The sequence below is a fragment of the Crinia signifera genome, chromosome 19 (genome assembly GCF_055691185.1).
Source record: "Crinia signifera chromosome 19, ASM5569118v1, whole genome shotgun sequence".
NCBI classification, from domain to species: domain Eukaryota; kingdom Metazoa; phylum Chordata; class Amphibia; order Anura; family Myobatrachidae; genus Crinia; species Crinia signifera.
This window is the reverse complement of record NC_139226.1, coordinates 91796571-91813308: the sequence shown is the minus strand read 5'-3', so window position 1 is coordinate 91813308 and position 16738 is coordinate 91796571. Positions and strand designations below refer to the sequence as shown.

General features: G+C 45.9%; 3 non-coding genes across 3 annotated transcripts; 1 reads left to right on the top strand and 2 right to left on the bottom strand.

Moving 5' to 3' along the window:
* Positions 1 to 5222: 5222 nt before the first annotated feature.
* TRNAF-GAA (transfer RNA phenylalanine (anticodon GAA)) lies at positions 5223 to 5295 on the bottom strand. Its single transcript has one exon. It is a non-coding gene; the product is annotated as a tRNA-Phe (tRNA).
* A 7125-nt stretch (positions 5296 to 12420) lies between these two features.
* Positions 12421 to 12503, top strand: TRNAL-CAG (transfer RNA leucine (anticodon CAG)). The gene has a single exon. It is a non-coding gene; the product is annotated as a tRNA-Leu (tRNA).
* A 3040-nt stretch (positions 12504 to 15543) lies between these two features.
* TRNAF-GAA (transfer RNA phenylalanine (anticodon GAA)) lies at positions 15544 to 15616 on the bottom strand. Its single transcript has one exon. It is a non-coding gene; the product is annotated as a tRNA-Phe (tRNA).
* Between the last annotated feature and the right edge of the window lie 1122 nt (positions 15617 to 16738).

Genomic DNA, 16738 nt, shown 5'->3' with positions numbered 1-16738 from the left:
CTTATGTTTCCCCCATTCCTCCCAAGCTGCCCTGTAGCTTCTCCATGTCGCAGGCGCTAACGAGTTTCACCAGCTTGTTCACGCCATCTTGACAAGCTGCCATAAATGAGGTGGACATGTTAAACCTTGCAGCTGCACATGTGGTGCCGCTTCCCTAAAGGACGTGATTGGCGCGAAAGTTAATGTTGTGCCGCAGGCAAACCAATACCAAATGCCTGATCAGATTAATCGGTGGTGGGGAGGAGGCACTCTGCCTGTTGATCGCCTGAACCACCCCCGGATTGTCACACCAAAAGGTTATATCCTTGTTGGCTAACCAGCTACTCCACAACTCCACCATTACTATGATTGGGAACAGCTCTAGCAGCAGCATGTTCCTGGTCAGCCCGGCCAGATGCGAATACCATTGAATTCCCTTAGAAGTGTTTCCCACATCAACATGTCTTCTCTGATTTCTGCTATCAGCTTAATCAGATGATGCAGCTTTCTTAAGGTGCCCACACACTAGAACGATTTTTGGGCCGATTGACCGATTTCCGATAAATCGGTCGATATATCGTCCAATGTTTATCGATAATCGGTCAAAAATCAGCCGATATCGGTCCGCTGCGGGCTCCCGTGGATCTTAAGCTGAATCTTCTGATCTTACGTGCTGCACGAAAGATCAGGAGGTTTAACAAAAGATCCATCGGAACGCACACAGGATCTTAAGAAAAATCTTTGGTAAAGATGTGCGCTTGCCTGAAATCTTTTGTCCAGGACGAAAAAAAGATTTCAAGGCTAATTTATGCGCACATCTTACGATCGCAGATCTTTCTAGTGTGTGGGCACCTTTACCCCTGCTGTGGCCCTTTCCAGTTTACGGCAGAAGATTCTGCCCATTGGGATAACCCTGCATGCAATATTCAGTGACTCCAGCAACGATTAGAGTTGTTTTAGTGTAATCTTGTTTGCTCTGGCATGCTCTCCAATCTGCCTCATAATGCCAGCAACCTTGTCCTCTGGTAACCTACACAGCCTGTCAGTGGTATCTATTTCTATTCCCAGATACAACAGTTTGTTCGTAGGCCCTCTGTTTTTTCCATTGCTATGGGAACCCCAAAAGTGTGGAACAGCGCCTGCGTGGATTTTAACAGCCACTTGCATGTGTCAGTGTTCGCCTGGTCGACCATTAGAAAGACATCCAGATAGAGCGCAATTGTCCTGCAGCCCGTCTCCACCTCAACGCACCAGTGCAGGAACGTGCTGAATTTTTCAAAGAATGCACATGAAATGGCGCAACCCATGGGTAAGCATAAATCCACATAATAACTGGCCTCGAACTTTAGTCCCATGAATCTGTGACTATGTGGCTGAAGGGGGGAGGAGCCTGAATGCTGATTCGATATCTATCTTCTCCAATTGGGCCCCTATTCTGAGCGCATCTTCAAAAGACTGGTAAGCAACGCTGCACTGTTGCTTTTCCAAGGCATCATTCGCTGATTTTCCTGCTGGGTATGACATGTGATGGATGAGCCTGAATTTCTCATGACCTGGCCTTTTGGCATGTGCTTTGGACTCCCTGCGCTAACACATCTCCGGCTGACCTGCAGCTTCTCCATGCCGCTGTCACTAATGCTTTCTTCGCTATGGCGAATGTAAGGCTCTTGCTACTTTATGCACATACTAACACAACGTGGGGGGAAATGTATGGGCCATTGGAACCTGGTTATACCATCATTTTGTCACCACACTAGAACTCATTCCTGTCAAGAAAGAGTACGTTAGCATACTATGCTTTAGGCATTGCCGTAGCTCAGCGTCCTTCCAGGTCCTGCCCGCCCCCTCCGATCCTTGCACTATGAGGTGACCAGGGGCGAATCCAGGAAAAAATGACAGGAGGGCACCATGAGGGGGAGGGGTGGTGCCAGTGTACATGCTAAGAGAGAGGGTGGGAATGGGATTAAAAATAGGCCCTGTGTGCCTTTTCAGGTGTGAGGGGGAGAGAAAACCACCACCCCCTTTAACTGGCTATATTCAGGGGTAAAAGTGTGTGTGTGTGTGTGTGTGTGTGTGTGTGTGTGTGTGTGTGTGTGTGTGGTAGGGGGGTGAGGTGGAACATTTAAACCTCCACATTGGCCTTGCACAGTAATTATCACAGAAAAGCATTCTATTTTGCAGGTGGATGCCAATAACCCGACCACTGGCCCTGTCTCTGCCAAATGGGGAGAAGGGAGGGGGGGGGGGTAATTAGGTGGCATAGAGAGATGAGTTCACCCACCTCTGCATGACTAATTTAAGCCCTGGCTATATTGATTAACCGGCTATATCTTCGGAACCAACTGACCCATTTACATGAGACAAGTATCAACTTTTGAGTGGGCTTCAAATGATTGTGGTCCCGCGAAACTGGACCGTTTGATTCCAGAGAAATCCAGAGAAATCTGCCCTCAAAGAACATGAAATTGCCATATCGACCTTTTGCTTGTGTCAACCTTTTGACCAAGGGGAGCAACGGCAGATGCTGAGAGTCATGGCAGAAGCTGAAGACTAGAGAGGATTGCAGTGTTGCGTGGCAAAATAACAATATGGCATATTAAGAACTTGGGGTGGGGCATAGAAGTAGACCAAGGCATATTTCAGCACTTGGGCCTATCACTGACAAGTTCTGCTACATGCTCATGGGTGTACATTGAGCATGGATTCCTCCATCTGCCACTGTGCATAGGGTAGTGCGATAGTAAATGTAGTACTATTGGTGGGAAGGGATGATGTTGACGGGTCTGCAGAACCCTATGCAGATATCACATGACTAAGGAAAGCTGGGTCAGTAATGAGAGAGATAAGAAGGAAATGATTGTCATGTTTCATTGCTTCAGCAGTTTTGAGTGTACGGGCGCTCGTGTGTTCAGGCAACCGAACATACATAAGCCCGAGGGCTCCCAAGCGGCCCCAAAGTTCTGGAGCAAGGAGGTGGGGCCTCCCCTGTGCAGCCACAGGGGAGCCTCGGTGATCTAATGCCGTGGAGGTAAGTGTGGGATTGGGGGGCAGGTATGTGATGCTGGGGGGAGGAGTGATGCAAGGGAAGCTAAGCCCGAGACATTTCCAGGTATACCACCAAATAGGTTAATAAATGCTTGCCATCATTAGTGTTATGTGTCAGAGATCAGATACTGAAATGCAGAATTAGTGAAAGTGTAACCACCGGCAACGGGAACACAATTACCTTGGCTTGCAGATGCCGAAACCAATTCACACCCAGTCTTCTTCCTATTTGGTGAGGAGTCTTCTCACTTCCACGTAATGGACACCAAGGAAAGATGGACAACAAATATCACTTTTGACTATTTTATTCTGCGGTCTGTAACAAGGGGCACCAACCTTCCAGTATTCAGCACAAATAAGCACTTCAACAGCACACAATAATCACAATGCAGAAATCCAACAATAATTCAGCAATAATGAACAATAATCACAATACATGCTAACCTGCAGTACCCGGGTACTCTCTATTACTAGGGCCGGACAGTCTTGAACGGAACCGGTGCACCGTGTTAGCGTCCAGGGAGAAAATCACACTTTGACTAATAAGGGTCTTCTCTTCAAGTTATAACAAAGGCTGTACTTTCACTCTTGGGCCACCGGGTGGCACTATTACTCCAGGGATTCTGATGTAGACCCTTAAACAGTAACCTGGTCCTTAATGTATTTTCTGGGAACCTCAAAGGCAGGTGCAGAGGCGGAAGTACCGCCGGTGCAGGCGGTGCAGTGCACCGGGGCCCAAGAGGTTAAAGGGGCCCAAGGCCGCCGTCTGCCCGGCATAACATATTGAATTTTTTTTTTTAACATGTGTGCGGCGTGCCGTGTGTGGGAAAAGGAGGGTAAGCGGGCAGCGCGGGGATCGGGGGTGGCGCGGCTGCCTCATTCAGTGTAGTGGTCTAGGCACTGCAGCGGCTTCTAGAGTGGCAGGCAGCGTGTGGTATCGGGTGGACGCCAGGGCATACATGGAATGGATGCAGCTGCAGCAGCACTCTGCCTGCACGTCTGCATCCATTCCGGCCCGGGACTGGTCTACTGCTGTAGCCTAGCAACAGGCAGCCAATCGCAAGGCTGCCTGTTGCTGCTCTGACTCTGAGCAGATAGGAAGTTAAATCTGCTCTGAGGCTGAGCATGCAAGCGGAGCGGAGGAGCGACGGCACCAGTACCAGGCACCCGAGGTAAGTACAATTAAGGGGGGGGCTAGGGGCAGGCACACAATAGGGGGGCGGGGCGGGGGGCGGCCGTAAAAATATCAGATGGGGCACTGATAAAATAGTTATATATTTATAGTAATAAAAAAAATTCCCTGTACATTTCTGTGAAAAAAAAATAAATATATATATATAGGCACCAGGCCAGGGCCTATAGACACTGGCTGAGGGGGTGACAGGCCACATCCACTATATATACAGGGAATGGTTTTATTTCTTAATATAAATATATAACTATTTTTCTGTGCCCCATCTACGGCGGCCGCCCCCCCACCCCATATTGAAAAATTATTGTGCGGGGGGCCCAAAGCATTTTTTGCACCTGGGCCCATGGCTCGCTAGTTCCGCCACTGGGCAGGTGTCTATATGGATGAGGCTTCGGCAATTCTTGGTGCAACCTCCAGGTCACGCTAGTGTGGGCGCTTTTGCGTTGCCACACTCAACAACACCTCGGTACGGTACTGGGGAAGTGCTATCACCAACTTCTTCAGACGGTCTGCCAAGGATTAACTCCAACTAACTCACCCTTTGGCCATTTGCTTTGACACAGCAGCCCATAAATCACAATGACACACTCACTATTAGCTGGCAGGGTTCAGCTGGGCTCACCATGTTACTGGTGCTGCTTTACTCTGAGACTGGGTTCTGCTGCTGTTGCTTCACTCTGGGACTGGGCTCTGCTGCACCCCTTGCTTGCCACCTGTGCTCTGTGGTGCTGGGGCTCCTCTCTCTCTCCCATGCACTCCACATGAGTCCTTCCCTGCAGGCTTCTCTCTCCCATGCACTCCACATGACTCGAGTCCTTCCCTGCAGGCTTCTCTCTACTTCCTCTTCCTGCTCTGCCTGTCCATCAGGGGATCACCCCCGCCCCCTGCTGCAATTAACCCTGGCTGGGCTGGCAGCATACATTATGCTGTTAACCCCTTACTAACTGTGGCACCTGGTGACTGATATCACCTAATGTCAGGGTGTTACAAAAGCACTAAAAGGTTCTGCCGAAACCCGGGATCGAACCAGGGACCTTTAGATCTTCAGTCTAACGCTCTCCCAACTGAGCTATTTCGGCTGTGAGATACAGTGTACAACCCATCAGACAGAAGGGACACAGACCAGATTCCTGTCATATGCATCTAAATCATTTATTAAATATATTTCATCATGAGTTTTAGACAGGGGCGTAGGGAGGGCGGAGCCGGCAGAGCATGAGCTCCGGGCGCCAAGAGATCAAAGGGCGCTGGAGTTGTGCACCACAAACTGTGCCGCTGTCTCCCCCACCATGCCTGCCCAGCTCGCCCACTCCCCTGCTCCCCTCGCCCACTCCCCCGCCAGCTGCTCTGCCCAGCTGAGCAGCCCTGTCCACCGCTATTTTCAATTAAGTCTCCCACTGGACCACTAGCCAATATGCACTTGTGTCCAGCAGCCAATCAAAAGTAGCATTGATGGCTGCTGGACTACGAGCGCCTGTTGGCTAGCGGTCCAGAAGGAGACCTAATTGAAAAAAGCAGCAGACAGGGCAGCTCAGCTGGGCACAGCGGGAAGCGGGTGGGCTGCAGTCCCCCTTTGCAATGAGCTTTTTAGTGCCTCTTGGCAATGAGCTATTTAGTCCCCCCCAGCAACAAGCTATATTAGTCCCCTTGGCAATGAGCAAATTTTGTCAAATGTGTAGTGGGCATTACGGTTTGTTATACAGTATTTAATGGGCATCATGTGTGGCCTTATATGTAATTGGCATTACGGCATGTAAAACAAAGTTGGCTAACATGTGTAATGGGCATTACAGTGTGTGGTATAATGTTGGACTGCGCCCCCTTTTCGCCGCGCAAGAGCCCCGTCTGCTGCAAATCGGGGGGGGGGGGGTTTGGCGTTTTTTGACCGCATGCGATGCGACCGATGCGATTTACCTTTTACCATTCATTTCTATGTGAAATCGCGGGCATCACATCAGTCGCATCGCATGCCATTATAATGGCATGCGATGTCAATGCGATGCCCGAGATGGGCGCCGTTCTAGGTAACAAGTACCGTTGGACTAGCTATGAGGCATCCACACTTTGAGTCAACATGCATTAAGCTGACATGGACAATAGGTCGTTACAGGTGATTGACATTGTAATGGTCGACATATGAAAAGGTGGACATGAGTTTTTCATGTTTTTTTCCACTTTATTGAATTTTTTATACGTTACCATCTACTGTACATAGACTATGATTGGCAATGGTAAAGTCTGCCAAGAGCAATGGTAGAAGACCATGGCACCTGGACCGAAGAATAATTCACTATTTACACTGTGATCACCAGATCTCTCACACCAACTACCTGATGCTGCTTTCCCACTGCAGACCAGTTTAAAGTACTGGTAATCTTAAATGGTATTTAAAACGGTATTAGCATTCCCACTGCAGCAGATTACCGTTTTAAATACCATTTAAGTACCATTCCCATTGCAGTGAACCGTGTAAAATGTAGAGTGCCTAACCCCCCCCCCCCCCCAGTGTAAAGAGTGCCTAATCCCTCCCCCCCCAAGTGTAAAGAGTGCCTAACCCCCGTACCTGCCCTGTGCCCCCACCTCCCCTCCCCTTGTACTTACCTGCACGGGGATGCAGGGCAGTGGGGAGGCAGCGGGGGTCCATGCAGGGTACAGGCATTCCCAGTGCCTGATGAGAACTAGTAGTTCTCACTTTGCGCATATGTAATGAGTGCACATGCATAATAATGAGCCGCTCATTACATATGCGCATATGTAATGATCGGCTCTTTTTTATGCACGTGCACTCATTACACATGCACAAAGTGAGAACTACTAGGTCTCATCAGGCACTGGGACTGCCTGGAGGCTAAATTACGTTTAAGAGGCATTCCCACTGCCTCTTAAACTTTATTTTAACGTGTAGGACTCTGCTTTAAAAACTGGTTGAAATACCATTTAACTTTAAACGGTATTTCAACTCTGGCACTTTCCCACTGCAGCCTTAAAACTGTAAATTGCGCTGAAAATCGGCAATTTACCGTTTTTTAGCTGCAGTGGGAAAGGGGCATGACACGTATGTGATACATTGATGAACACAGAGTTGTCAGTAAATATTTTTGTCATTATCATTATCAGTGCAGTGCGTGTGCGTGTGTGTGTGTGTGTCAGAGCTCTGATACTTTAGGAAATAGTTATGTGCTGTAGCACTAAAAGGAACTGCCGAAACCCGGGATCGAACCAGGGACCTTTAGATCTTCAGTCTAAGGCCCCATACACACCAGAAAGATTAGCTCACGATTAGGGCTAATTTCGACCGTTGTAACGACGGTTGTGCATGCATTGTGGGTCAATCGTTCGTTTTTCACTCACAATCAGGATCGTTTGCGACGGGATGCGCGCTCCCGTCACGTCGTGTGTCGCATTGGAGATTTTGCCTCCTGCAGCAGAATCTCCAATCCGACCGCAGGTCGGGTGCTGATTGTATGCACATCTGAAGCACATTGTGTGTGCTCCCGTCGTACGGACCGTCGTTCCAATCCGGCTTGTTTATAAAGACACTCCCACCGCAGCCATTTTGCCTCGTGTACTCGCGATTTACTAACGATCCGCACATCCGACGGTCGTACGACCATCGTTACCGATGTCGGATCGTTAGCTAATCGTGTGCACCAGGGAACATGATCGTTCCCTAGTCGTTTACCGGCAGCGGGAGAGCGCACCAGGAAAGTGCACGCCAAATCGGTAGCCGATCGTTAGACGATCCTGGTCGTTCTGGTGTGTATGGGGCCTAACGCTCTCCCAACTGAGCTATTTCGGCTGTGAGGTACAGACTGTAACCCATATGAGAGATGTGACAAAACCAAACTTCAAGTTAAATACTTATGAATCTTCTATTAAAAATATTTCAGAGTGAGGTATCGAATAAAGTTGGGTATTTATAGGACACTTTAACTCTATATATTAATGATAACAAGTTACACTAAAGATATGGTATAGACACAGGAAACACTGGGGGAGATGTAAGAAGAGCTGGTAAATATCATATGTTATATAACCAGCATAACCATGAAATACTGGGAGTTCCAATATGCTAACGTAACGCCTCACGCCCTTCTCTTACATTGGGCAAGGGTCTGCCATCAGCCAGGGAATCTGCAATGGATCCGGCAGGTGTTGGGACCAGCAAATATGCAGATGCCTGAGCAATTTGCACTATATACCATTGACAATATCGATATTGCCCATATCATTAACAATATATCGCTCAGTGTGTACCCAGTTTAAGATCAAGTGACACTTTTGCTATTTGTATGCTGCAGATCTGTCAAAAACCTGTTGCAATATATATTAAGTGCTGCCGGGATGATCAGATGCTTTCTGCAAATGTGTCAGAAAGAAGATACAATTGTAAAGTATAACATAAGTGTCCAAATCAAAGCTTGATTCATGCAAGTGCTGCAACAATAGGCTGGTAATTATCAGTATCAAACTTTCACAGTCAGGATAAATTCAGAAATGAAGACGAATTAACCTTCCAGTACCCATGTGAGGTTTACATATACCCCTACATATATCCCTTTCACATTGCACAAATAACCCAGGTCCGACCCGGGCAGTTTGAAAGGGCCTTCTGAAAATGCTTAGGTCCAGCAACCCAGCATTCCGACACCGGTTAAAAGAAGGGTTAATCCCGGGTCAGACCTGGGTTGCTGTGCATTGTGAATGGGTAATCCGGGTCGAGTGACCCAGGTTCCATTCACACTTTAGGAGGAGGCAGCGGCAGCCTAATCCTCCGCCCCCCATGAGTACATCAGTGACCTGGCTTATTGCCAGGTAGCTGTGATGGACCTTGCATCATCGCAAATGCCGGGTCGCTCCTGGGATGATCCCATGTCAAAATCCCTGGTGGGATGCGGCATTTGCGATGTGAACAGGGTAATAGAGACACTTAAACATTTCACTGATAAATAAGTGTCTAAATATCTATAATAATAATAATAATAAATAATAATAATAACCATTTTATTTATATAACGCACTTTCTCCAACAGGACGCAAGGCCCTTTACAGGCATCAAAAACAATACACATAAAACAGAAGATTTAAAAAGAAAGCCTTGCGGGCAAAATGCAGGATTGGTGGGGGCATTTTGGATAATAACCTCCACGAGTTGTGTCATCTTGGGTGCACTGTGTAGGACTACCCTGGGTGGTATAGGTTACCCCTAGAAGAAATAACACAAAATGGGGTGATTGCAGTGTAGAGTAGGGTCCCTACAAAACAATCAGGACAATGTATTTTTCCATCCCATTCACAATGGTAATAAGGGCCAGTAGCGCACGCAGGGGGGGTTTCCGAGTACCCAGAAACCCCCCCAGAAGTCTAAGGGCCCTAGACTGAAAGCTGAGGGTCCCCTCTTTCCATAGGTACAAGAATTTTAAAAATCGGCCCTTGGGAACCGGAGATATATGACTTCAAATCAGTGGTCCCCATCCAAGCCTGTTAATTGCTCTTCCCAGTCAGATATTTCGGGTTCTATCAGACTTAGAATTTTTCTGAGGGTATATTCCAAAAGCCGGGACTCTCCCCCTTTGAGGGACACCAGTTTCTTGTCTCTACTGTTTCCAGAACTAGAGATATCAGCCTTCCAGCAGCTGGTTACTGCTCCAGCTCCACACACCTGGTATGTAGTTTTATATTCTCGTTGGCAGATTGCTCTGCCTCCTGAACTCTGATCCCCTAGTCCCCAGTACTATTTGGTAGGTGGGATTCTCTAGTTTTTAATTCCTCTACAATCTAAGAAATCTATTTCCGGGAACTTTAGATATCTGCAGTCAAGCAAGCTGTCCTCCCACCAGAAAATTATGAATAATAAGAGTATTAAACATCCTCTACCACCCTGGAAGTTATGTATCAGGGCCCCTTCATTCAGCCCAATGCCTCCTCCTCCCACCTCATCTCCCAACATCTGTGCAGTAAAGGGGTAATTAGTGGAAATTACTGATCCAGGCCCTACATGCAGAGCGGTTCAAATAATACCCCCTACCACCCGCAGGACATCAAAGCTTCCTCCACACCTACCGCTGGAGGATCGGTGGGGGCCCCAATGCATTGCTATGCCCAGGGGCCTACACTGCTGTTGATGCCCCTGTATGTATGTTTGTGTATATATATATATATATGTGTATGTATGTATGTATGTATGTATGTATGTGTGTATGTATGTATATATATATATATTTGTTTTTATTATTTATATACATTTGGTCTATCTATAATACTTTAACTGACCCGGCATATACTGGGTCACCTAAGTGTCCATTTCCGTGCTTTGCTCCGCCCCTCTGGAAACCCCCTTCTGAAAATCCTGCGTTTGCCACTGAGGGCCGCCTTCAGGGGTACATTTGTCCCGGGCCCTGCCGCCCTGAAGAGAGGGGGGCGTCTGGTTTTCTCTATGCCAGCAGAGTATTAAGTAATCAGCGGAGGGCCGCCTGCTACCGCCACACGCTAAAGCCTCCTGTCAGCGGCTGGTTGCAGGGTGCGTGATGCCCGCCGTCCGACACTCAAACAGCGATAGCCGGAGGGGACACAGAGCAGGGACAGATGCTAAAGGTGCCCATCTGCACAACTAGCAATGACAGGGGAGCGCTCAGCGCTATCTGGAAGCGCTGGCATAGAGTGCGTGCCCCCGGGCATCCAGCATCTTATTCACACAGGCTTCTTTGTTTCCTCCGTGAATGCTTGTGTCTCAGTGTGCTCTGCAGGTAAACATTTCAAGAATAAATAATATGTATTGTTTTTTACCCTTGTATTTGATGAATTTCTCAGACCTAGAAACATTTATAATCTTTGTTCCTGGAACCCCATGTGAATGTAATTTTTTAACCCCTGATCCAACCTTCTCCCTCTGTCTCTACTAGGCAGCAGCACACATGTACAGCATGTGCTGTGCTGACAGCACCCTCAGTGTGAGAGCTCATGCTTGTGTGTGCTACTGAGGTGGGGCGAAAATTACACTCTCCCCTTGAGAGTACATGCCTCCCGAAATTAGGCCACGGACCCAAAATTTTACCGGGGCCCGGCATACCTCTCAGCTGCCCTGGGGGCACAGAAAGGGCATGCTGCTAAGATGGCTGTGTTTCAGGTAATTATAATAATGATAAAGCCATTCAATGACTGCACACTGACTGGCGTGCGCACCCTTGGGCAACAAGCACGTTTTCCCCCTGAGCAAAAAGCAAATAAGTGTGTTATAATGTGTAATAGGCATTACGGTGTGTGGCATAATATGTATTAGGCATTACAGTGTGTGACATAATATGTAATGGGCATTACGGTGTGTGGCTTAATATGTAATGGGCATTACAGTGTGTGGCTTAATATGTAATGGGCATTACAGTGTACTGTATAATATGTAATGGGCATTACGTATGGTGAGCACCATAATATATACTGGGCATTTCGGTGTGGGACGTAATATGTAATGGGCATTACGGTGTGGGGTGTAATACGTAGTAGGCATTACAGTGTGGGGCATAATATGTAATCGGCATTACGGTATGCTGTAGAATATGTAATGGGCATTAATGTGAGCGATATAATATGTAATTTGCATTTGCGGTGTCTGACAATGTATTATGTAGTTTTATTGTCATTTAGGGGTTTTATTAAAACTTAAATTGATTGCGCCATCCGTGAGATGGGTGCTGCCAAAATATCTAACTAAATTTATCAGTCCCGGGCCCCACAATTTCTGATGGCAGCCCTGAGTGTAATAGATGAGGTAGCCAGGTTACCCTCGCTGACAGTGGCTAACAATAGCCCTGCAGACCCCGTGGTGGCTTGGAGGCGGGGTGCGCACACATTGTAGTTATGCCACTGCTCTCGGTTGTACTCTAAGGATGTATTTCTGCATGTGCCATTGAGCATTGAGCTTATGTAAGTGCAAAAATAAATTAAGTGAGTGTGAGGAAGCAGAGTATTATCTATTGGTGGAAAGGGATGATATTGGGTGGTCCTCAGAACCCTATGCAGATATCATATGACTAAGGAAAGCTTGTTTTTTGGGGTCAGTAAGGAGAGGGACAAGGAGAAAATGGATGATGTTTGTCATTGCTTCAGCAGTTTTGCAAATCACAATACTGCTCAGTCCAAGATATTTTCACATCCTTCAGATATAACATCACTGTCCACAAGGAGATAAATTCAAAGTTGTGCATGTTGTCAGGATGGCCGAGCGGTCTAAGGCGCTGCGTTCAGGTCGCAGTCTCCTCTGGAGGCGTGGGTTCGAATCCCACTTCTGACATATTTTTTAAGAAAAAGTTAATATATTAAAAAAGAAAGATAGCGGATGTTTCAGTAAAGAGGAAAATACAGTATGTTGTGACCACTGCGTTTGTTACAGTTAATTAATAAATGTTTATATATGTGGAAAGTTTTTATCTGCTCTCCACCCATGAAGTTTAAGGAGACTTGCACGTTCCACATGAATAGCTTTTAATATAAACACTTAATACACAAAAAAAAAAATCTTCAAAAAGTTTATCTGGATATCAAATACACATATAGGTATATATTTAGTTATTTATTTACAGTTTCTTATATAGCGCAGCAGATTCCGATTCCGATTTACTATAGTAGACAGTGATAAAACAAACTGGGTAACAACAGACAGACTTGGAGGTTAGAGGGCCCTGCTGCAAGCTTACAATCTATAGGGACATAGGAGGGAAACACAAGGACAGGCACCAGTAATAGTGTAGCAGTCCCACCAAGTTGCAGGTCCAGAAGGGAAGCTATATATTACATAAGTGCCTCAGGGGGTTATGCGTGTAGAACTTAAATATGATAGGCTTGCCTGAAGAGGTGTGTTTTCAGGGAACGCTTGAGTCTAGTGGAGAGTCGTATTGTGCATGGAAGGGCATTCCATAGGATGGGAGCAACCCTATGAAAGTCCTGTAATAGTGAATGGGAGCTAGTGATACGAGCAGAAGAGAGACGCAGATCTTGCGCAGAGCGGAGTGGCTGAGATAGGAGATATTTTGTGATAAGTAAAAACATATATGCTGGTGCAGTATGGTTAATAGCTTTACTGTATATGCGAGTAGAAGTATTTTATATTGAATATGCGGATCAGCAGACGATGAGCGTCTTGCTAGGAAGATCTGCCTACAGTATCAGCAGCATTTAGGGTAGATTGTCATGTTGTTAACAGTTATGGAGAAATCAGGATGGTACTGTTCTTGGCCAGTGGGAATATGAATAATTCCCTTTTGGATATATTGGGGCAGATGTATTAAGCCTTAACAAGAGATAAAATGCAAGGGCGATAAAGAGAGAAACGTCTAACCAATCACCTGCTAACTGCCATGTTACAGACTGTGTTTGAAAAAAGTCAGTAAGGAGCTGACTGGCTGGATGTTTATCTCTCTTTATATCCTTGCTTTTGATTTGAGTATTGTCCACATACAAGTGATACTGAAATCCGAAAGAGCTGATTAGATTGAGAAAAGCACAGGACCTAAAACTAAGCCTTTCAGAACTACAACTGACAGAGGTAGTTCGTCAATAGCATACGTGGCTATAATAAATGGTTTATTGGAACCACATATGCTATTAACAAAATCACAGCATCTGAATCTGACTTATGATATGACTGCACGATCATTTAAAGGGGACAGAGTGAAAAATGAAACACACATATACATATTTCTACCCAACAGTGGCGTGGCGCTCAAAATCAAGACCACAATGCACTCTTGCAAGATCCCAATCCAGTGAAGTAAACAGGAGATGTATTTCCAATAATTGTTTATTTATCTTCATAGGATTGTCAAGGTATAAAACGCTTATAGACTCTACAAGCGTTTTATACCTTGATAATCCTATGAAGATAAATAAACAATTATTGGAAATACATCTTCTGTTTACTTCACTGGATTGGGATCTTGCAAGAGTGCATTGTGGACTTTATTTTGGGCGCCACGCCACTATTGGGTAGAAATATTGGGCTTTGTTCGTTCCCTATCCCTCAGGGAACACAGTGGCGAGGCTGCCGAGTTTGTAACTGTGAAATCTTATTGTAATCTTATTGTAAACTTATTTGGTGTAATAGGCTTGAGCGCGAATTGGAATATTGAGGATAACACATATACATATATATATATATATATATATATCCTATATAATAGCCCAGATCTGTCACTCTTCACTCTGTGAGCGTCTGTATAATGCTGGGCGGAGTTACAGATGAGGGCTAATAGCCTATCAGCGCAGCATGCCTAGATCGCCCCTCCCCAATCTCTCATCAAAAAATAGCAGAGCTGCCATTGTACACAGGCAGATTACCCCCACACTATTGGATTTTTATTTTAAATACTGCATTCGGCCAGCGCTGCCATCCTGTACCTAATTTATTTCCCTGCCCGTGCCTTCTCTCCCCTTCCGCTGCCAGCGCCTATGCTTTGAACCATGAAGGGGGAGGAGCCGGCATGGTTAACAATCAAGTTTGCTGCTGCGGCTGGTGCGGTGCAGGAGACCCGGCCCTGTCTGCGCCGATTACACAGTACCGCTGATGTGCTGATCCGGCGCTGCTGAGGGGATCCGATCCGGTCTGATGACCATGCGCCCCTCATGGGGCCTATGCTAAGGAGACCCGGCGCTCATATACCCACCGCTGGAGGTAACAACTTCTACTGAAGGAGGGGAAGAGGCACAGCAACCCGTAATGGGCAGGTTACATATATATACACATACACACACACTCCTATTAGCGTTGGGAGGATCAGTGTTAATCCACTATCACCTTTCTAAATTTGAGAATGTTTTGGTGGTATAGATGGATGGTGCAGTAGTGTCTGTTTCGGTTAGGATAATCCCCACCTGTGATAGACATATATTCCAGGCTCATCCGCTCTCAGTCCTGAACTGGGTGGTCTGTTACTAATTCAGTATTTACACTGCGATCACCAGATCTCTCTGCCTCTCTCACACCAGCTATCTGACACGCATGTGATACATTGGCCAACAAAGAAATGTCAATAAACATAGAAATGTCAATAAACATTTGTCAATGCTTTTTTATTAAAACAATTGCAACATTTAAATACAAATATATACATCATATATACATACTTTTCTTTTCCAATATTTACAAATATAGAAACAATCAATTAAAAATAAACAGAAAATCCCCTCACACCCCCCCCCCCCCCCCCCAAACAACATCACTTCACCTACAATTTTTTACAACAAACATTTGTCATTATCAGTGTGTGTCAGAGCTCTGATACTGTAACTAATCATTGGAGAATTAGTTATGCACTGTGAAAGCACTAAAAAAAATCTGCCGAAACCCGGGATCGAACCAGGGACCTTTAGATCTTCAGTCTAACGCTCTCCCAACTGAGCTATTTCGGCTGTGAGATACACACTCTCACACATCTGAGAGAAGTGGCACAAACCAACTTCCTGTCTGACTCCTTTACAAAATGTGTTTCTGCATGAGGCAGAATAAGAGGGTCATTCTAGTGATTTTTAGCACAGCAAAATTAACCATCCGCACTCTGCATACCCGCTGGACAAAATTGCATTGTGTATGGGCGACAAAGCTTGGATTGTCTGGGTCAGTAAGGCGAGGGATAAGTAAGAAATGAATGTTGTGTAGCATTGCATCAGCAGTTTTTCAGATCACGAAATTGCTCAGTTTAAGTTTTTTACATATCCTCAATATGTTCTCATGTCCACAAGAAGTAAAAGTTTATACTTTGCCAATCGGCAGGTGGGCTGAGTGGTCTTCAGGCATTGTGTTCTGATTGCAGGGTTATCTGGAGGTGTGGGTTCAAATCCCATGTCTGAAGTGTTACTTTTTTGTTTTAGTAAACAGTATATTAAAAAAGGTCATATTTGTCATAGGGTTGACAGCACTAAGGTCTTCTACATGCATTTGTTCAACCGCTGAAGGTTTACATGGGCCAAGGTCGAAACAGTCAACATGTACACTGTATCGGTGCTGCGCTACGCTCGGCACACTATTTTATTCTCCCACCATGCCCTAGTCTAGTGGATGGCAGGGCATGAAATACCGCCTGTCGGCACATGTTGGCTCAAAAAAAAGGAAAGATCATATGTTGACCTAATGATTGTGTCGACTTAATGTCAACCTTCTGATAGGTTGACTTTGAGTTATGTCGACCTTTAGTGGACCTTAGTGCTGTCGACCTAATAATCGTTTACCATTAAAAAATAAAGAATGAGGATGTTTTAGTGTTATAGATGGATTTGTGTTTTGCTCTATGTGATTATATTATATTTTGTTCTATTATATTGTCACTCAGTAACAATGTGACAGTGACATGTGGTAATGTCTGCTACTCAGTAACAATGTGACAGTGACATGTGGTAATGTCTGCTACTCAGTAACAATGTGATAGTGATGTGCGGTAGTGTCTGTTACTCAGCAATAATGAGACAGTGATGAGCGGTAGCGTCTGTGACCCAGTAACAATGTGACAGTGACGTGCGGTAGTGTCTGTGACCCAG